The following is a 22623-nucleotide window of genomic DNA, read 5'->3' on the forward strand; positions in this document are numbered from 1 at the left end:
AAATGACCTACTTGTGCTCCTATTTATTCACAAAATGCTGGAGTAACTCAGCAGGTCAGGCAGCATCTCGGGAGAGAAGGAATGGGTGACGTTTCGGGTCGAGACCCTTCTTCAGTCGATTTGTACCAGCATCTGCAGTTATTTTCTTATACTACTTGTGCTCCTATGACTTATGAACTAAACTAACTTAAACTCAAGAGCATCTTCAAAGAGGTTCTTCCTTTGTTGTGAGAGTCCTTCCATGGCGGCGCCTAACGGCAGCGGCTGACTAGCAGTCTGTCCGTCTTTTTTTTCCCTTTTTTTTTTTTTTTTGTTGTGTGTCGGTGTTGGGATGGTTTTTATATATATTTTTTGGTTGTGTATGTGTGGGAGGGGGTGGTGGTGTGGGTGGGTGGGTGTGGGGGGGGGGGGGGAACTTTTCTCTTCCTCACGGCGCGGGGTGCGGCTCGGCTGCGGGGCCTAACATCGCCCGCTGCGGCTCGGCCGCTGGACTTTACATCACCCGGTGCGGCTTGGCCGCTGGACTTAACAGTGCCCGGTGCAGCTCGGCCTAGGGGCTTAACATCACCCGGTGCAGCTCGGCTGCGGGACTTTTCACCGCTGGTGTGGCTCGGCTGCGGGACTTAACATCGCCCGGTGCGGCTCGGCCGCGGGGCTTAACATCGCCCGGTGCAGCTCGGCTGCGGGGCTTTTCATCGCTGGTGCGGCTCGGCTGCGGACTTGACATCGCCCGGTGCGGCTCGACCACGGGACTTAGCTGCGCAAGGCTTGGTCGCGGGCCTTTCATCGCCCGGTTCGGCCGCGAGACGTTTCAGCGCCCGGTGCGGGGACTGTGCGGGTCGGTCGGGGACGAGCTGTCTGTCCGTGGGCGTGGGGAAGAGAGTGGAAGTTTTGTTGCCTCCATCACAGTGAGGGGGTGTTTGGAGTCACTGTGATGGACGTTTGTGTTGGGGTTATGTGTCTTGTGTTCTTTTTTTCTATGACTGCTATGTAGTTTCGTTCGGTACTTCGGTACCGAACGACAAATAAAGCTCTGTTATACTGTTATGTTATGATAAACCCGGACCAACCAAAAGCAATGAGAAGTCACCCAGTAACAGGAAGAGAGTTCAACCGACTAGCTGGGGACTCAGACACAAGATGTGAGTGGCAGAAAGTATGTCAAAAGCAGGGTTATCAGAGATCATTATGCTTTGCTTTCAGGTCCCCTCACAAACAACAGAGAGGCCTCTGTATGGTGAGGTTTCTCATCACAAAGAGATTTGCAGCAGCAGACTTGTTAATGACAAGAGCCCATTGTGCTTGGAATGGGCAGATTCTGGTGAGCAGACACTCTGTGGTCAGTGTGACAAAACATCAAATTAGTCCCCGCCACCCTCTGCTGGTGCGCTGACAACATGCACTGCAGATCTCGCTCTTTGCATTCAAACCATGCTCTGTATTTGGAGATAACATACAGGAAGAAAATCATTCAACCGATAGTGTATGGCGGGTTTTAAAATTTTCCAACAGAAGGTTGCAACATTACAATAAATCCTCCCTGTCTCTGGGTTTACATTTCCTTGTCATCTAACCAATCATTTTGGTTGCAAAAGCTTGTCATCGCGAGGACTTAATTTTATTAAGGACCAGGTATTTGTGGCACTCTATGCAGAAGCAATGTTAAGAAGCTCTCGCCTGAGAATAACAGCTCAGTCCAGTCAGTTTATAGGTTGAATGTAACGAGGGGTAAGAGACAGCAATTCAAAGCAATGGTACAGCTTTAGAATACATCAGCCTGACACCACAGGATGCTACCTCCGAATATAGTTCCTTGTTGACAGCAACAAACACATTTGATAACTCAAGGCATGGCTTCAGAATACGGTGACAAAATTTCATCAATGTTGGTGGAGGGGCACAGATGTAAATTTCCTGAAGGATATGACTGTTGTTGCAATTTTCGACAGGTCAGGTTCCCTTGAGGTACCCCGTGATATTTTACTTTGTTAAAGGTGCTTTGTAAATGAAACTTGTTGTTGTTAGGAATTATACATAGGGTCCAGATGAGACCACACCCAAAATATTGTGTACAATTCTGGTCTCCCTACCAAAGAACGGATATATTTGTAATTGAGGGAATGCAGCAAAGCTTCATCGATTGATTCCTGGGATGGTGAGGCTGTTGGTTGAGGAGAGATTAAGTGGGGCACAATAGGCCCTGAGTTTAGAAGAATGAGAGGTGATCCCATCAAAAGCTACAAAATTCTTTAAGGATGTTACAAGAATCATACGATGTGTAAGCTCTTATCTATTCCACCATTTGTTAAGCTCATGGCTGATCTATCTCCGGCCATTTTTCAGCAATATCCCCACATCTTTTGACACCTTTAATATAGAGAAATATATCAATCTCTACTTTGGAGGAACTCCAAGAACAGTCCCTCCAGAGTAGAGTTTTCCAAATGTTCATCATAAGAAGTTTATCCTTATCTCAGTCTTAACTGGCCTCTCTCTTATTCTGAGACTATGATCCCTGGACCTAGACTTCTCATGCAGAGAAACATCCTCCCTGCATCCAGCTTGCACAGCTTTCACTTTTAAAAAAAAGTTTCAATGAGTTCCCCAACTATATCTCAAGGAATTGAGGCCAAATCCACTCAACTCTCATTAAGTAGGAACCCCGCAGTTTCTGGAACCAATCCAATGGTTCTTCACTGCGTTCCATTGATGGCAACTACGTTTTGTTAACAAAGGAGATCAGTTAAACCTTGACCAGTCTCAGATCAACACTGTTTTCCAATCACCAGTCAGAGTGAACCAAATTATTAAACTATGCAAAGAAATCTATTTGGAACATTGGGATAAAGTAACTAAAAGCCAAAGCAGACTAGAGTGCTACCGTGCCCTAAAAAGAGATTATAAATTGGCAGACTATCTCTCAACTGTTAGAGACATAAAGCAGAGATAGACCCTCACCAAGTACAGGTTAAGTGACCATCATTTGGCAGTTGAAAAAGGAAGACAGAAATCTTGGCAACCAAGAGAAAATAGAATATGCGGTCACTGCTTGACAGATGAGGTTGAAACAGAGGTACACTTCCTCTTAAAATATAAAAAATTCGATAAAATAAGAAAAATATATTTTGAAAAACTCAGTCTGGCGACCCCAGATTTTAAAGAACTAGATGATATATCAAAACTGAGAATAATCCTTGGCGAAGGAAATACGGCACATCTTGGCGCACAATACGTAACAGCATGCCACAACCTGATAGACAGTGAATGACCAACATGTACACATACACTCATACATAAATTGACACTAAGGAAATTAATATCGACCTGCTAAACGTGCTACCTTGCTGTACTGTTTACAACTGCAAGAACGAGTAGCAATCGATAAAAGGCTATAAATGTATTGCGTGAATATATATATATATGTATGTACAGGGGCATATCGATCCATGCTTGTATACTTGTTTTTATATTCATGCATTTTAAATATGTATGTTATGTTCTATACTTTGGCAATATAATGATGTATCTTATCATGCCAATAATGTATTTTAAATTGAAAATTGAAAATTGAGATCAATAACTGTAACACAATACACAGGTGTGGCACCATCAAGGCCCTATACAATTCTAACAAGGCTTGCTTTTTTCCTGTTTTCAATCAAAATAAGAATTAGCATCCTTCCCAATGCTTGATAAACCTGCATGTCTGTTTTAGTGAGCATAGCTAGATCCTTTTGCATTTCAACATCATCCATTGTCTCGCCATTTACATACACTTGACTTTTCAGCTCTGAGCATCAGAGTGGATCATATGCATTTCTCCACATTACATTCAATTTCCCGTGTTCTCGTCTACTCACTCAGGTTCCTTCTTGAAGCCTTTTTACATTATCCTCACACATGCACGTAGTTTAATATTATCAGCAAATAGAAACAACAGCCATTTGGACCCCTCAACCAAAGGCAGGGCTGACGTGTGTCCTGCAGAAGTGTCTATAAACAGGGTTACTTGTCTCAAAACAAGGGGTCAGCCAATCAGGGGAAGAAATGTCTTCAGCCAATTGGTTGTGATTGTCTTCTCTATCCAAGAGTGCTAGGAGGAGCCGTTGCTGTGTGTAGCCACAACGAAAATCAAGAGATTTTTAAATGGAATAAAACAATATGAGGTTAGTGCAGGTTCATGGTACCGGGGTAAAAGATAATATTGATTAGCATAGTAAGCACAGGAGACTGAATGGCATAGACTTGTTTGGTTTAGAGATACAGCATGGAAACAGGCTCTTCGGCCCATTGAGTTCACGTTGACGAGTGATGATCCATTCACACTCATTCTATGTTATCTCGCTGTCTCATCCATTCCCGCACAATAGGGGCAATTTTTTTTGTTGCAGAGGCCAATTAACCTACAAATGCACACGTCTTTGGGATGTGGAAGGAAACCAGAGCTGCCTCTGTGAGGCCGCGGCTCTACCAGCTGCGCCACTGCCTATTTCTGTTTCTTTCTCTTTTGCTTTTATGCCTAACTGCTTCACAGATTCAATTTTGTTCCTGCCCTTTCCTGCCTAATTGATCCTTCCCTGAAGACTCAGCTATTCCTAACCTCTTCATATCCTACAAGCAAAATGCTTGTCATTCTGGGGAAGACTACATGGAAACTAGTGTCCGCTTTCAACACTTGCTTTAGTTACAATAGCAGAATGGTCCTTGTCACCACAGTGGTGCAGCTGCTGGAGCTGCTGCCTCACAGCCTCAGAGACCCAGGTTCAATTGTGATCCTGGGTGCTGTCTGTGTGGAGTTTGCATGTTCTCCCTGTGACTACGTGGGTTTCCTCCGTGTGCTCCGGTTTCCTCCCACATCACAAGGACATACAGATTTGCAGGTTAATTGGCATCTGTAAAATTGGTCCTAATGTTTCGGGAGTGGATGCGAAAGTGGAATAATATGGAACAAGTGCAAATGGGTGATCGATGGTCAGCATACACTCAATGGCCAAAGGGCATGTTTCTATGCTGTGCCACTAAATTAAACTAAACTAAACTTAATTTCTCCTTGCTTGGCCTTCCTGCTCCAGTGGCACTTTCTCCGTCCTTCTGCACTTCATTTGAACCTTCTCACTTCCACTGTTCATTCTCTACTGCCCGCTTAGGTACAATTAGAATTGTTTCATTGAAACAACGTCATTGATGGGATCGGAATGTGGCTGACATGGTCGAACGTTATTGCCTATCCCTGTTTATCCCAGGGAAAGTGGTGCTCAGCCCTTTCTTCAACCACTGCAATCTGAGTGGGTGAGGCTACCTGCACTTTACTGCTGGGTCAGGCCTTCCAGGATATGGACCCGGTGATAATAAAATGATAACAATATTTCCACTTAAGATGGAGGGAAATTTGAAGCTGGCGTTCACTCTGTTTGCTCGCTACCTTTTATAGTTTCAAGGTCTCGGGCTAGGGTTGCTGAGATGAGCCCACTTACAAGAAGGGTGCGGGCATGTCAGAGAGTACACCCCATTAAAGGTAAAGTCTATCTTGCAGGATGAAAGAAAATGAAGGGCTTCAATCTATGCCCTTGGTGGAGAGCTTTGTCCACTGTCAACACAGGTTGCTAAAAGCATTGCCACTTCTACTGGCAATGGTAATTACCAGTGGTGGGCTGAAAGGCCTGTTTCTGTGTTGCAATCTTCAATGACTCAATGTCAATAAACAACAGAAGCTATAAATTGATCTGAGTGATCACTCAAAATGGGCAATATTGGCCCTCTGCTCAAGTTGTTTTTGCCAATGATCTTAGATATTGGGCATAGGATTCAATGCAGCCAATTCAAACGTTCAACTCCCAAACATTAGTAATTGTGACCAAACTTTTAAAAGATTCCTTGGCTGAATAATGCTTAGGAATGTGAAAATTGCCCAATAAATGCAAGACTTTTTCCAATGATCCGAGATTCAGCAGTGTTACCACAATTTTATAGTTGTAATGACTCTGTGAGAAACTAGGTTAGCGGGGAGTTAGATCTAAGCTGTTATGTTTCATGGAGTTCATTATGAAACTGAATTTTAATTGCATTTGTGTTGATGCTTGGCAGCTTGGTCATGAAAACCAACAGCTGCATGGCTAATGAATGATCGTCTTGAACCTTTTTGTTTTCAGCCTGCTACTGGGTGCAAGCTGGCACATATATCTGAAAACTGAACGTGGAGCACAGCCAATTTTATAAATGAAGTTTAGTGGTGATTAGGGCTCTGTTCCCTGCATGATTCACCCTGTAGAACATTCCGCAAAGAACCCCACTCACCTACTGCAAAGTTGGAATACCATTAACATAAATTATTTGACTACATTAAATTAATTCAGTAATTCAATTTTTTTTATGACCGTTAATTGCTCTCCTTTGAGCACGAATATTTTTTAACCCTGGGAAGAAGAAGGAATTGAATGTCCTCTGTCCCACTCCCACTTTTGACCTATCTTTTTTAACCTCCTACACAGGTCCAATGTAGTTTGAGAGAGCTCACCTCATCATTCAAGAGGGCACACTAACGCTCCAAGATCAACACTGAGTTCAACAATTGCAGGGAGTAATTTCACTACTCACACTTATGCCACTTCTGGACCCATCGTTGTCTTCTTTATGTGTTCCCATTACGACAGTTCTTTCCTGTGCATCCCCTCTCACTATTTAATACACATATGGTAGCCTTCCACCCCCACCCCAAATCCCTTGCCATTCTTTTCTCCACTGCCTACTCCCAGCATCAAAAAATGTGTTTTATCTCCCAACCTTTCTCAATTGTGATGAAATGTCATCAGCCTGAACCATTAACTCAATTTTTCCTTCTCCACAGATGATGATTGGTCAGCTGAATATTTCCAGCACTGCCTGCTTTCATTAACGAGGAAGGACTTGATTTCTTCACCATTTATAGTTCCCTTTAAATGAGTTCCTCAGGCTCCAGAAATATACTGATATTTAAGAATGGCACATTCTGGTTAGTAGACAATCTACAGTCAATTTGATTAAAAAATCAAATTATTTCTTCACCACTCTCTGCTGGAGTAACAACTCGCACACTGCAAAGCTTGCTCTTTGCATTCAAACCATGTTCTATATTCGGAGAGAGCATATAGAAAGGAAATAATTCATCTGGCAGTGTATAGCTGGTTTTAAATCTTCCAGGAGAAGGTTGCAACATTGGAATAAAACCTCTCTGTCTCTTAGTTTACATTTCCCTGTCATCTGAACAAGCATTTTGGCTGCAAAACGTTGTCATCGGGAGGACTTAATTTCATTAAGGGCCATGTCTTTGTCATTCGCTGTGAAACAATGTTAAGAGGTTCTCAGCTGAGAATAACAGTTCAATTTATAGATTGTGGGTAGCAAGGAGGAAGAGGCTACATTTCAATGCAATGGCACTGCTTTAGAAGACATCAGTCTGACAACACAGGACACTATCTCTGAATATAGTTCCATATTGACAGCACCAAACAAGTCCAATGACTCAAGGCAAATATGATGATAAATATCATCAATGTTGGATGAGGGGCACAGATGTAAATTTGCCTATATATTGGAAATCATTTAGACTTTAGACCAGAGATACAGTGCGGAAATGGGCCCTTTGGCTCACAGAGTCCACGTCAACCAGCGATCACTCACCGTCAAACATTAGGACAGTTTTTACAACTTACCAAGGCTAATCAACCTACAAAACCTGTTCTTTTTTGGTGTGGGAGGAAGCCAGAGCACTTGGAGAAAACCCACGTGGTCACAGGGAGAATGTCCAAACTCTGTATAGACCTCACAGGTAGTCAGGACCGAACCTGAGCTTCTGGTGCAATAACTCGACCATTGCGCCACTGTGCTGTTACAATTTTCAATTGATCGTCTTCTTAAAAGGTGCCTCATGAGATTTTACTCTGTTGAAGGTGCGTTGTAAATGCAATTTGTTGATGTTGATATTGTTAGGACTCATACAGTACATAGGGAGGCGAGAGTCAAAATACAAGACATCGTGATAGGTATGGACAGGGGTTTCTGCGGCAACAAGCGGGATTCAAGGATGGTGTGTTGCCTCCCTGGTGCCAGGATCCAGGATGTCATGGACCAATTGCAGAGCATCCTTAAAGGTGAAGGTGAGCAGCTGGAAGTGGTAGTACATGTCGGCACAAACGACGTCAGGAAGAAGTGGAAAGATATTCTGCAGCGTGACTTTAGAGAGCTCGGAAGAAGGCTGAAAAGCAGGACCTTGCGTGGTGGTTATCTCCGGTTTGCTTCCAGTTCCTCGTGCTGGTGAGGGCAGGAACAGGGAGATACGGGATCTGAATGTGTGGCTGAGGAGCTGGTGCAGGGGGCACGGATTTAGATTCTTAGACCACTGGGATCTGTTTTGGGGTAAGGGTGGATTGTACAAAAAGGACGGGTTGCACCTCAACAGGCGGGGGACCAGCATTCTGGCAGGCAGGTTTGCCACTGCTACACGGGTGGTTTTAAACTAAACAATGGGGGGGGGGGGTCAAATGGGATAGATAAGGATGGAGTTAAAGGGAAAGAGAGTAGAGGAATAATTAAGAAACACCCCAGAATTAATGGGACAGAAAGCTCACGAAGCAATAGGAGAGAATGGCCGTGTAATAGGAATCGATGTGGAAGTTGAGATGAGCAAAGGATTAAAAGTATTATATATGAATGCGCAAAGTATAAGAAGTAAAGTGGATGAGCTTGAGGCTCAGTTAGAGATTGGTAGGTGTGTCATTGTGGGGATCATGGAGACGTGACTGCAGAAGGATCAGGACTGGGAACTGAATATTCAGGGTTATACGTCCTATAGAAAGGACAGGCAGGTGGGCAGAGGACGTGGGGTAGCTCTGTTGGTGAGGGATGGAATTCAGTCCCTTGCGAGGGGTGACAATAGGGCCTGATGATATATAGTCACTGTGGATAGAGTTGAGGAATTGTAAAGGTAAGAAGTCACTAATGGGAATTATCTACAGACCCCCAAACAGTAGCCTGGATATAGGGTGTAGGTTGCAGCAGGAGTTAAAAATGGCATGTAACAAAGGTAATGCCACTGTAGTTATGGGGGATTTCAAAATGCAGGTAGACTGGGAAAATCAGGTTGGTTCTGGACCCCAAGAAAGGGAGTTTGTAGAGTGCCTCCGAGATGGATTCTTAGAGCAGTTTGTACTGGAGCCTACCAGAGAGGGCAATTCTGGATTTAGTGTTGTCCAATGAGCCAGATTTAATAAGGGAACTCAAGGTAAAGGAACCGCTTGGAGGTAGTGACCATAATATGATTAGTTTTAATCTGCAATTTGAGAGGGAGAAGGTTAAACCAGGAATGTCAGTGTTGCAGTTGAACAAAGGGGACTATGAAGTCTTGAGAGAGGAGCTGGCCAAGGTCGACTGGAAAAGGATCCTAGCAGGAATGACGGTGGAACAGCAATGGCAGGAATTTCTGGGCATAATCCAGAAGATGCAGGATCATTTCATTCCAAAGAGGAAAAAAGATTCTAAGGGGTGTAAGAGGCAACCGTGGCTGACAAGGGAAGTTAGGGATGGAATAAAACTAAAAGAAAAGATGTATAAGATAGCAAAGAGTAGCGGGAAGCCAGAGGATTTGGCAACTTTCAAAGGACAACAGAAGATAGCAAAAAGGGCAATGCGGGCTGAAAAGATGAGGTATGAAGCAAAGCTGGCCAAGAATATAAAGAAGGACAGTAAAAGCTTCTTTAGGTATGTTAAGAGAAAAAGATTAGTAAAGCCAAATGTGGGTCCCTTGAAGGCAGAAACAGGTGAAATTATTATGGGTAACAAGGAAATGGCGGAAGAGTTGAACAGGTACTTCGGATGTAGCTTCACTAAAGAAGACACAAACAATCTCCCATATGTACTAGTGGACAGAGGATCAAGGGAGACAGAGGAACTGAAAGAAATTTGCATTAGGCGAGAAATAGTTTTGGGTAGACTGATGGGACTGAAGGCTGATAAATCCCCAGGGTCTGATGGTCTGCATCCCAGGGTACTTAAGGAGGTGGCTCAAGAAATTGTGGACGCATTGGTGACCATTTTCCAATGTTCAATAGATTCAGGATCAGTTCCTGCTGGGGCCGCAACTATTTACAATATATATTAATGATATGGATGATGGATTAGAAGTAATACTAGCAAGTTTGTGGATGACACAAAGCTGGATGGTAGTGTGGACTACGAAGAGGATGTTAGGAGGTTGCAGGGTGACTTGGACAGGTTGAGTGAGTGGGCAGATGCATGGCAAATGCAGTATAATGTACATAAATGTGAGGTTATCCACTTTGGTGGCAAAAATAAGGAGGCAGATTATTATCTCAATGGTGTCAGATTAAGTAAAGGGGAAGTGCAACAAGACCATGGAGTCCTTGTACACCAGTCACTGAAAGTAAGTGTGCTGGTACAGCAGGCAGTGAAGAAAGCTAATGGCATGTTGGCCTTCATAATGAGGGGATTTGAGTCCAGGAGCAAAGAGGTCCTTCTGCAGTTGTACAGGGCCTTGGTGAGACCACATCTGGAGTGTTGTGTGCAGTTCTGGTCTCCTAATTTGAGGAAGGACGTCCTTGCTATTGAGGTAGTGCAGCGTAGGTTCTCGAGGTTAATCCCTGGGATGGAGGGACTGTCATATGAGGAAAGATTGCAAAGACTAGGGTTATAGTCACTGGAGTTTAGAAGGATGAGCGGGGATCTTGTAGAGACGTATAAAATCATAAAAGAACTAGACAAGCTAAATGAAGGAAAAATGTTCCCAATGTTGGGGGAGTCCAGAACCAGGGGACGCAGTCTAAGAATAAAGGGGAGGCCATTTAAAACTGAGGTGAGAAGAAACTTTTTCATCCAGAGAGTTGTGAATTTGTGGAATTCTCTGCCACAGAATGCAGTGGAGGCCAATTCACTGGATGAATTTAAAAGAGAGTTAGATAGAGCTCTAGGGGCTAGTGGAATCAAGGGATATGGGGAGAAGGCAGGCACAGGTTACTGATTGTGGATGATCGGCCATGATCACAATGATTGGCGGTGCTGGCTCGAAGGGCCAAATGGCCTCCGCATGCACCTATTTTCTATGTTTCTATGTTTCTATGACAGTGGGAAGATAGGAGGAGGGGCTCCCCAACAGATCTCCCGGTGGCTGAGCACTTTAACTCCCCCTCCCATTCCCAGTCTGACCTTTCTGTCATGGGCCTCCTCCAGTGCCATAGTGAGGCCCACCGGAAATTGGAGGAACAGCACCTCATATTTCGCCTGGGCAGTTTGCAGCCCGGTGGTATGAACGTCGACTTCTCCAACTTCAGATAGTTCCTCTGTCCCTCCCTTTCCCTCCTCCTTCCCAGATCTCCCTCTATCTTCCTGTCTCCACCTATATCCTTCCTTGTCCCGCCCCCCTGACATCAGTCTGAAGAAGGGTCTCGACCCGAAACGTCACCCATTCCTTCTCTCCCGAGGTGCTGCCTGACCTGCTGAGTTACTCCAGCATTTTGTGAATAGATTAAAGATGAAGAGTGAGTTGAGTAAAGAAAAGCTAAAATTTAAAGAGGAAAGCTTGTGATTTATTTTACTATATGACACAATAAATACTGTGACTATTAAGAATAGTGTACCCCTCCATGCAAATTTTAGAGAATTATATAGAAATGTAACATTTACATTTTGGTGTGAATGACATGAAAGAGCCTAACTAAGTTTGCAACTTCACAGCAAAATAAATTGTCAATAAATGCACACAGCAAGACTTGGATAGCACTGATAGCACATAAGTGCCATAAAATTGCCAGACAATAACGATCTTCAATGAGAAGTGAGACTAACCACCCACGCCTGATATTTAATGTACATTTAATAGCCACATACTGTGACTATCAAAACAAGTCAGAGGCTGGTATGCGACAGTGAGTGATCCTGACACCCCAAAGGTTTTCCACCATTTGTAAAGCACTAGTCAGGAGCATGATGGAATTCTTCCACTTGCTGGGTGAACGCATCTCTAAGAGTGTTTAAGAAGCTCAACAATATACAGGACAAAACGGCAGCATAATTTCTTAGCCCATTCATCATTGTAAAGATTCATTACTTCCACTACAGGTGCATGGTGGCTGCAGTGTGAACCATCAACAAAATGACCCGCAGTTACTGTCCGAAGCTACTCTGACAGCATTCCCGAGATCCTCAACCTGTCCCACCAAGACTTTGGGTGCATAGGAACACAACTGCAATGGTTCAAGAAGGTGGCTCACCATCACCTTCTCAAGACCAATAAATGCCGTCCTTGCCAACAATATCCAGTTTCCAAAATTAATGAATAAAAACCAGCACTGAAATCTGATATATTGTTATAATTATTTAAAAAAGAATCAACTTGGAATAACCAAATGAAAATGTTGAATGCTGGACACGTGAAATCAAAGCTGAGAGTTTTGGAAATAATCAGCAGGTCAAGAAGTATTGGAGGAGTGAGAAACAAGTTAATGTTTCAAGTCGATGAGCTTTCCCTCTATTTCTCTTCTCACAGTTTTTATTTGCTCACAGCATATGAATGTCAGCAGCAAAGCCTTTTGTTGCCATCCCTAATTGCACCTGCAACTGAGGGCCTTGTTGTCATTTCAGACAAGCGGGTCCAGAGTCACAGACCAGACTAACCAAGGAAGGCTGGTTTCATTCCCTAAAGAACATCAGTAAACCTGATTTTTTTTCTCCCAACAATCTCATATTCTATGCTAACCATTACTGATGCTAGTTTTTTCTTTCAGATTTATTAAAATTAATTTTTCCACAATTCATTATTGATCAGAGAAAACAAAATCAAACATCTGGATAGTATTTGAGATACCATGTCTTATACCTCATGCCAAACCTTTTAAGTCTTCAGTATTTTATGTTGCTTATTTAAAACAAGTATTCGTGAAAGTTGACTTTGCTACAAACTGTTCTTCCCAGAATTTAGTAAGGCTGTATACACGACAAAATGTAAAATTAAGTGCTATCATTTTGAACTTCCATTTATAAAAAATACACTTGCTCATTCAATATCCATTCAGAAATGTATTATAAATGTATAACTTATAGGTGTGGAATTAGGCCATTCTGCCCATCAAGTCAACTCCGAGATTCATTCACGGCTGAGCTATCTTTCCCTCTCAACTTAGTTCAGCTTAGTTTATTGTCACGTATACCGAGGTACAGTGAAAAGTAACCCCATTCTCCTGCCTTCTTCCCATAACCCTTGAAACACTTACCAATCAATTAATCTATCAATGAGTCTGACGAAGGGTTCCAACCCAAAACGTCACCTATTCCTTTTCACCAGAGATGCTGCCTGCCCCACTGAGTTACTCCAGCATTTTATGTCTATCTTAAGTATCTGTCAAATATATCCAATGATTTGGCCCTCACTGCCGTCCGTGGCAATGAATTCCTAAACAAAAATAATAAGCTAGCCTAGTTTACTATTTGTTTAGGAATTCATTATTTAGTTAAGTTTATTATTATGAAGTGTACCGAGGTACAGTGAAACACTTTTGTTTGCCTGCTATCCAGTCACAGAAAAGACTAAACATGAATACAATCAAGCCATCCACAGTGATACAACATTTAGTGCAAAGATATAACATTGAGTTCACTTCACTCCATTCATAAAGCCAAAAAATCATGTTGCATGGAGATAGGCCCTTCGGCCCACCAAATCTGTATCAATCATCAAGCACCCATTTTTACATTAAGCCTGTCCTAACCCGTTTTATTCTCCCCACATTTCAATCAACTTCCCCAAAATACTATTACTGAGCAACACAGGAGGGGACGTTTGCGGCGATCAATTAACCAACCAACCCATTTTGTTCCATGCAGCTCTGCACTTTTCTCCCCTTCAAATATTTATTCAGTTCCACTTTCAAAAATTACTGTCAGATTGACTTCCACCATCCTTTCAGGCAGTGAATTCCCAATCCCACAAACTCTCTATATCTGAACATTTCTCCTCATCCCTTTTGCCAATGGCCTTAATTCTGTGCCCTGTTGCCACCAAGTTTCCTGCCAGTGTAAACAGTTTCCCCATGTTTAAAAAATAAAAAGGGTTACACCCATACAAATCAAAATTCCATCAATCTCTGCCTTAAAAATATCAATTGACTTGACCTCCACATCTTTCTGTGACAATGATACCATGTAAGTGTTTATGTAAAATAAAATATCAATTTTTGGCTTTAATTTTTGGCTTTAATAAAGGGCGGCACGGTAGCGCAGCGGTAGAGTTGCTGCTTTACAGCGAATGCAGCGCCGGAGACACAGGTTCGATCCTGACTACGGGTGCTGCACTGTAAGGAGTTTGTACGTTCTCCCCGTGACCTGCGTGGGTTTTCTCCGAGATCTTCGGTTTCCTCCCACACTCCAAAGACGTACAGGTATGTAGGTTAATTGGCTGGGTAAATGTAAAAATTGTCCCTAGTGGGTGTAGGATAGTGTTAATGTACGGGGATCACTGGGCGGCACGGACTTGGAGGGCCGAAAAGGCCTGTTTCCGGCTGTAGATATATGATATGATATAATGATATGATGGTGAAAACATTAATACTTGCTGCAAGTACAGCAATAAACAGTTAATATATTTGAAAGTATTTAGGGTAGCCAGATTAAAATGGCAGGAAATCTCCAATCATGTTGTGGCTTTTTGAATTGTTTACGGTCTTATGAAGTCCCAGCCTGGTTAATGTAAATTAAAGAATATGTGCCAGAGCTGTCACAGGGGGGTGGGAAGATTAAGTGCAAACAGTGATATCAAGTGATATTGGTATCAAGGTTGAATCCAGCCCAGCATAAATCTGAACAGTATCATACTTGATCAAAAGAACGTTAATAAAAGACAAACAAGTCCAGGTTAGCCATCCCTCATGATAATGACCTCTTAATTTTTAAAAAAGTGACTGCGTGTAGCACCACATAATATAGTGTGCGATCTTGGCATCAGCCACATCATCAAAAGTAAAAGAAGCAATTCGGTAGTTCATCTTGAATGCACTGAGCTGTGCAAGATGGATTTTCTGAAACAAAATGCCAATGCCAAGTCATCTGTCTGTCCTTAGATCCCAAGGATAAAACCATGCTTTTCGCAAATAAACAAGTGCAGTCATTTCCACAGGTAATGGTGTTTTCTTAGTTCATTTTCAATGCAAACCTTTTTCCAGCATGAAAGAAATTAAAAGCAATCTTCGTGTCACATTAAACCAGTCATGGATAATGTTCTGCCTGCGAATGGTGGGGGCATTCATGCAACGGACACTTACTGCCATCCTTAAGAAATAATTGTTGAGCAACCCCATATGTGAAGTAGTGGCATGAGGGAGCTGAAGATGGGTTCACGTGGGAGGCTGGAAATTGCTGAGCAACCGATGGATTGAATTGTTACTAAATGAATGTAACGATTGATCAGATGCAATTAAAAATCAGTGTGGAACTGTCAGGACTGGAACGATTTGCTGAATGATTGCAAGGTTCTATTTATCCCCGAATTTCCAAGATTTGAAAATCATGAGAGGAATAGATAGGGTGCAGGCACGGGCTTTTACACAGGATAGGGGAATCAAAAACCTGAAGACATTGATTTTAAGTGAGAGGGGCACGATTTAATAGTAATCTGAAAGGCAACATTTTCACTCAGAAGGTAGTAGGGTACATGGTTAGAGCTGCCAGACGAGGTAGTAGAGGTCAGTACTATAACAGCATTTAAGGGCAAGTATCTGGATAGGAAAGGTATAAGGATATAAGCCAAATGCGTGAAAATGGGGCACGTTGATTGGCATGGACTAGTTGATCAGAAGGGCCTGTTTCCATGCCGTGAAACTCTTTGATTCTATTTATTTAAAATTTGGCTCAGTATCTGACATTGAACAGAGATGGAGAACCAATGATCAGTCATTGATAATTTCAGTGTTTGGCTAGTACTTCATTATGGGAAGACTTTGACTCAGTTCTATGACAATGCCAGCATATTGGGCCAACGGAAAAACTGACTGGAAGTGGGCTTCACTCCATGACAAGAATGATTCGTGACACAGATGCACACTCCAGGAGTCTTCAGTGAGTAACTTTGTTTTTCTCTCCACTGACTCCATCTGACCTGCTGAGTTTCCAGCATTTTCAGTTTTTATGTTGTATTTATGTTGCACCTACAAAATTTAGCACTTGAAATGTGGCATTTCTCTAGACAAACAGTGAAAGCTGTGAAGAGGCCCAGGAATCAAGCACTGTACTTGAATATAAACTACTAGATTGTCATCCTCTCTGCGACACACAATAATTGATTACTGAAATTAATTGCAACAACTCGCCCAACTTTCAAAATAAGTTGGAAAAGAATGATTGTATTATTTATTCGATAATGAATTTTGTGTTTGAACACTTCTTTAAAATTGACTTGTAGAAACATAGAAACATTGAAAATAGGTGCAGGAGGAGGCCATTCGGCCTTTCGAGCCAGCACCGCCATTCATTGTGATCATGGCTGATCGCCCACAATCATTAACCCATGCCTGCCTTCTCCCCATATCCCTTGATTCCACTAGCCCTTAGAGGTCTATCTAACTCTCTCTTAAATCCATCCAGTGATTTGGCTTCCACTGCCCTCTGTGGCAGAGAATTCCACAAATTCACAACTCTCTGGGTGAAAAAGTATCTTCTCATCTCAGTTTGAAATGGCCTCCCTTTTATTCTAAGACTGTGGCCCCTGGTTCTGGCCTCGCTCAACATTGGGAAGATTTTTCCTGCATCTAACTTGTCCAGTCCTTTTATAATTTTATATGTTTCTCTAAGATCCCCTCTCATCTTTCTAAACTCCAGTGAATACAAGCCTAGTCTTTTCAATCTTTCCTCATCTGACAGTCCCGCTATCTCAGGGATCAACCTCGTGAACCTACGCTGCACTGCCTCAATTACAAGGATATCCTTCCTCAAATTAGGAGACCAAAACTGTATACAATACTCCAGATGTGGTCTTACCAGTGCCCTATACAACTGCAGAAGAACCTCTTTACTCCTATACTGAAATCCTCTTGTTATGAAGGCCAACATGCCATTAGCTTTCTTCACCTCCTACTGTACCTGCACGCCAACTTTCAGTGACTGGTGTACAAGGACACCCAGGTCTCACTGCACCTCCCCCTTACCTAACCTAACACCATTGAGATAATATTCTGCCTCCTTGTTTTTGCCGCCAAAGTGGATAACCTCACATTTATCTGCCCACTCACTCAACCTGTCCAGGTCACCCTGCAACCTCCTAACATCCTCTTCACAGTTTGCACTGCCACCAAGCTTTATGTCATCTGCAAACTTGCTAGTGTTGCTTCTAATTCCCTCTTCCAAATCATTAATATATATGGTAAACAGTTGCGGCCCCAACACCGAGCCTTGCGGCACTCCACTCGCCACTGCCTGCCATTCTGAAAAGGACCCGTTTACTCCTACTCTTTGCTTCCTGTCTGCCAACCAATTTTCTATCCATGTCAACACCCTACCTCCAATACCTTGTGCTCTAATTTTAGTCACCAATCTCCCGTGCGGGACCTTATCAAAGTCTTTCTGAAAGTCTAGATACACTACATCCACTGGCTCCCCTTCATCCATTTTACGTCACATCCTCAAAAAATTCCCGAAGATTAGTCAAGCATGATTTCCCTTTCATAAATCCATGCTGACTTGGACATCCTTTTACTGCTATCCAAATGCACCATTATTACCTCTTTAAAAATTGACTCAAGCATCTTTCCCACCACCAAAGTCAGGCTAACTGATCTGTAATTCCCCGTTTTTTCTCTCGCTCCTTTCTTGAAAAGGGGGATAACATTAGCTATCCTCCAATCCACAGGAACTGATCCTGAATCTATTGAACATTGGAAAATGATCACCAATGCATCCACTATTTCTAGAGCCACCTATCTGAGGACCTGTTTCCACACTGTATCACTCTATGATTCTAGGGGTTTGTTTCCACACTGTACCTCTAAAGTAACGCTTTGACCAATGGAAAAGTTGTATGTCAACACTAATAGAAGTTGGAAAACAAAAGGCTTTCTGTCAAATACCCAACAGCAAAAGGTTAAAAGAAATGTGCTGCAGATAATTGAAGAGCTGCAGATAAATCTTGGTCTATCCACATAACTGTCTGATAAGTAATTTTTCACGCAGGGCAGATGTCAGCACAGCAAAGAGTTTAAATAAAAACTATGAATTATGTGATCGCATCACAGAGGGTCAACACTACTGGGAAACCCAAAAGGTTTCCTACTGTTTGCAAACAGGAGCCCCCTGGGAAAGCTCTAAGGTCAAATATAAGAGTGGATGGAATCAGCAAGATATTTCCCACAGTCAAGGTTAATAATGGTCTGAACCATCTCATGCCTCAGCCAGCCCATCCCACTTCCAGCATTGACCAACTCAGCAGCAGCAAGGAGAGCATGCAAAGAAGTGTAGACAAGGCACAGAGAAAGTGAATGAGCTTAACAATTTCAGAAAGAGAAATAGAAAGACATGTATTCATGATGCACTTTACACAACCCTTGTCATGATATCTAAATACTTTAAAAACAATTAACACCTCTGCTGTGGCCGGCTTTACAAAGAGGCAAGGAAATGGAAAGGGCATCATTTTAATGTATTAATAGTATGTGAGGCATTTACTGTTTTAGATTATACTAGACCAAGTAGACCCGTTGGGTCCAAACCTCTCCTGCATTGATGCAGCACCCCCTCCTCCTCTCCCCATCCCCTTCACCCCTTCCCCATCCCTCCATCCCCCCGACCCCCTCCTCCATCCCCTCCCCCCAACCCTCCCTCCCCATCCCCTCCCTCCCCTCTCTCCCTTCCCTCTCCCCTCTCCCTCTCCCCTCCCCATCCCCTTCACCCCTCTCCCCTCCCTCCCCTCTCCCTCCCTCCCTCCCCTCTCCCTCCCTCACCTCCTCCCTCCCTCCCTTCTCCCTCCCTCACCTCCTCCCCCACTCCCTCCCTCCTCCTCCCTCCCCCCTCGCCCCTCCCTCCCTCCTCCCCCCCAGCCCCCTCCTCCCGCTCCACCCCTCCCCACCCACCCCCCTCGGCCCAGCCGTGGAGCCGTTGCCGGGCGGGTAGTGCCCCCGTGGCCGTGTGCCAGCAAGGGGGGAGAGGGAAAAAGCAGCGACGTTGGCCCCGTTTCTCCTGCGGAGCCGAAGTGTCTCCTGCAGCTCGGCTGTGATCTGTGGCGGGGAACGGTGGCGACGGCATGGACCCGTTGCCGGGCGGGGAGTGTCTCCCGGGGCCGTGGGTGGGCGAGAGTGGACAGGGAGAAGGCACTGACCTCAGCCCCATTTCTCCTGCTGCGAGCGGCGGGTGACGGCCATCTTGTTGGACCATCTGCCGCAGCCTCTGCGGCGCGCTGCAGCACGGGAGGAAGGTCAGGTGCGGGGCACGCCGGGACGGGCACTGGTCCTCCCGCTGGTCCTCCGGGGGGGAGTTGGATTTATTAAAGTTTATAAGGTAAATTGCTTTTAAAAAGTAACGAACGTGGGTTTATTCACACCATAGGGGAATGATGAGTAGGGTGGGCCTAACATTGTGGCGCTATCGTGTACCGTTTTAGCTGTGTAGAGGGCATGGTACACACACACACACACACAAACAAACCGAGAGTTTCAGTAATATATAGATAGATAGAAAGAAGATAGATAGATAGATGGATAGATAGATAGATAGATAGATAGATAGATAGATAGATAGATAGATAGATAGATAGATAGATAGATAGATAGATAGATAGATAGATAGATAGATAGATAGATAGATAGATAGATAGATAGATAGATAGATAGATAGATAGATAGATGTTTAGTTTAGAGAATCGGCATGGAAACAGGCCCTTTGGCCCACTGAGTCCATGCCGTCCATCAATAACCCGGTCACACTAGTTCTATGTTATCCCACTGGAGGGCAGCACGATGGTGCAGAAATAGAATTGCTGTCTTACAGTGCCAGAGACCTGGGTTCGATCCTGACTACGGGTGCTGTCTGTATAGAATTTGTACATTCTCCCCGTGACCTGCGTGGGTTTTCTCCGGGATCTCCAGTTTCCTTCCACACTCCAAAGTCGTACACGTTTGGGAGGTTGATTGACTTGGTATAATTGTACAATTCTCCCTGTTGTGTGTAGGATACTGTAAGTGTGTGGGGATCGCTGGTCGTTGCAGACTTGGTGGGCCAAAGGGCCTGTTTCTGTGCTGTATCTCCAAACTAAACTAAACTGAATTAAACTTTTGCATGCACTCCTTACACACCAGGGGCGATTTTACAGAGGCCAATTAATCTACAAACCCACACGTCTTTGGGATGTGGGAGGAAATCGGAGCACTCGGAGGAAACCCATGCGGTCACAGGGAGAATGCGCAAACTCCACACATGCAACAGCCGAGGTCAGGGTCAAACCTGGGTCTCTGGCGCTGTGTGTTACATAAACAGAAAACACTGGAAGGACCCAGCATGTTAGGCAGCATCTGTGGAAAGTGAAACAAAATTAACGTTTCACATCAATGACAAGATGGCTTCATTATCAGTTTATTGGAACAGGAGCCTTGGACACAATCAGAATCATACAGGTGTGCAGTACGGAAACAGGCTCTTTTGCCCACCTTACCCATGCCGACTCAGTTGCCCATCTAAATTGGTCCAATTTTTCTATATTTGGTCCATATTCCACCAAATCTTTTCTATCCATGTACCTGTCCAAATGTCTTTTAAACATTGTAATTGTACCCAACCATTTCCTCTGGCAACTCATGCTCACATACTCACCACCCTCTGTGTGAAAAAGTTGGCTGTCAGGTCCCCTTAAATCTTTCCTCTCTCACCATAAATCTATGCCTCTAGTTTTAGACTCTCTAACCAAGGGAAAAAGACTGCGACTATCCACTTTGTGTATACTCCTCAAGGTTTAAATGATCTCTATAAGGTTATCAACCAATGTCTTGGAATGGTCCCAACCTGTCAGCGCTGTGGGTGGCCGCTATTTGTATACATTGGGTATGCAGCAAAGAATTTCACTGTGCCTAGTCACATGTGACAATAAACTATTCCATTCCATTCCATTCCATTCCAACCTGAAACATCGCCTCTCCATTCCCTCCACAGATGCTGCCTGACCCACTGAGTTCGACCAGCACTTTGCGCTTTGCTCAAGACTCAAGCATCTGCAGGTTCTTGTGTGTCCATCTCAACTCCTGTACTTAGTGCCCTGATCGATGAAGGCGAACAAGCCAAATGACTTCTTCACAACCCTATCTACCCGTGCGCCACTTTCAAGGAACTATCTACTTGTACTGCTAGGTCTCCCAGTTTGGCAAGACTGCCACGATCCTGCAATTTATTGTCTTAGTCCCGCCCTGGTTTAATTTATCAAAATGCAAATTAAAGTTTCACTCTAGTCCATTGAATACCATCTGCCATACTTTGGCCTACTTTCTCAGTTGATTTAAATCCTGTTGTAAGCTTAGATAACTTTCCTTACTTCCACTATACCACCAAATTTGCTGTTGTCAGCAAACCTATTAATCATGCCAACTACATTCTTATTCTAATCGTTAATATAGATGACAAACATCAAAGGATCAAGCACTGATGCTCACGGGCTTCCAATCTGTTAAACAATGCTTCATTACCACCCTCTGACTTCTACCAATTTTGTACAGAGTTAGCTAGCTCACCTTGGATCCAATGTGAACTAACCTTCTGGACCAGCCTACGATGCAAGATCTTGTAAATAGCCTTGTCAAACTCCATGCCGACAACATCTACTCCCCTACTCTCAATGATCCTGATGGTCATTCCTTCAAAAATCAAATTCACAAGGTAGTCTTTTTGTCCCATCCTTTCCTTCCCCCATCCTCTCTCAATTAAAGGTTGTTTTCTCTTTTCCCCAATTCTGATTTAAGGGTCTTCATCCTAAAACATTAACCCTGTTTCTCTTACTGCAAATGCTGCCCAACTGGCCCAGTGTTTCTTGTACACTGTTTTTGTTTCTGATTTCCAGCATCTGCAGCTTTTTGAATTTCATTTACTGGCCTGAGTTTGTTTTTCCATTACCAGCTGAAATAGCATGGTTGGCATGCTGAGCTTCCGCCTATTTAGAAAGTCAATTGAGATTGTAATGTTTTCAAAGAATAAAAAGACAGAGAAGAAATTTGATAACTGTGGATTACTTTGGTGTTATCTAAACAGATATAATGGGGCATTTGGCAAAGCCTGTAGTTATGTTGCTCTGATCTTTGGAGAGAAATAATACTCCTGTAGCTACAAAAAAATGAATATTGTATGAAAGTAAAACCTCGAAAAAGGAAGGAATACTGAATAAAAACTAGAAGCTGTGTACCTTAAAAAGAAAGATGAATGCAGCATTAGAGCAGAGAACATTTTCACAATTGGGAAGATTAAAACAAAAAAGAATTCTTTAGGAAAGGAACGTGGAAAGGTGTATGAGGAGTGGAGAGTACTGGTTAAAAGAGTTGAACGAGAGTTGTTTTTTTAACCCGGAGACCAGTATTTTTTCAAAGATGATCAAATTACCTGTTCCCCTGGGTTTCATTGTTAAAGTTC

The 22623-nt window shown here is 43.4% G+C and overlaps 1 protein-coding gene across 1 annotated transcript in view; it reads right to left on the reverse strand.

Moving 5' to 3' along the window:
• Positions 1 to 22623, reverse strand: part of LOC144599474 (sodium/hydrogen exchanger 9-like) — a 411061-nt gene that overhangs the window by 126106 nt on the left and 262332 nt on the right. The gene's annotated exons all lie outside the window — the stretch shown is intronic.

The sequence above is a fragment of the Rhinoraja longicauda genome, chromosome 13 (genome assembly GCF_053455715.1).
Source record: "Rhinoraja longicauda isolate Sanriku21f chromosome 13, sRhiLon1.1, whole genome shotgun sequence".
Taxonomy (NCBI): Eukaryota; Metazoa; Chordata; class Chondrichthyes; order Rajiformes; family Arhynchobatidae; genus Rhinoraja; species Rhinoraja longicauda.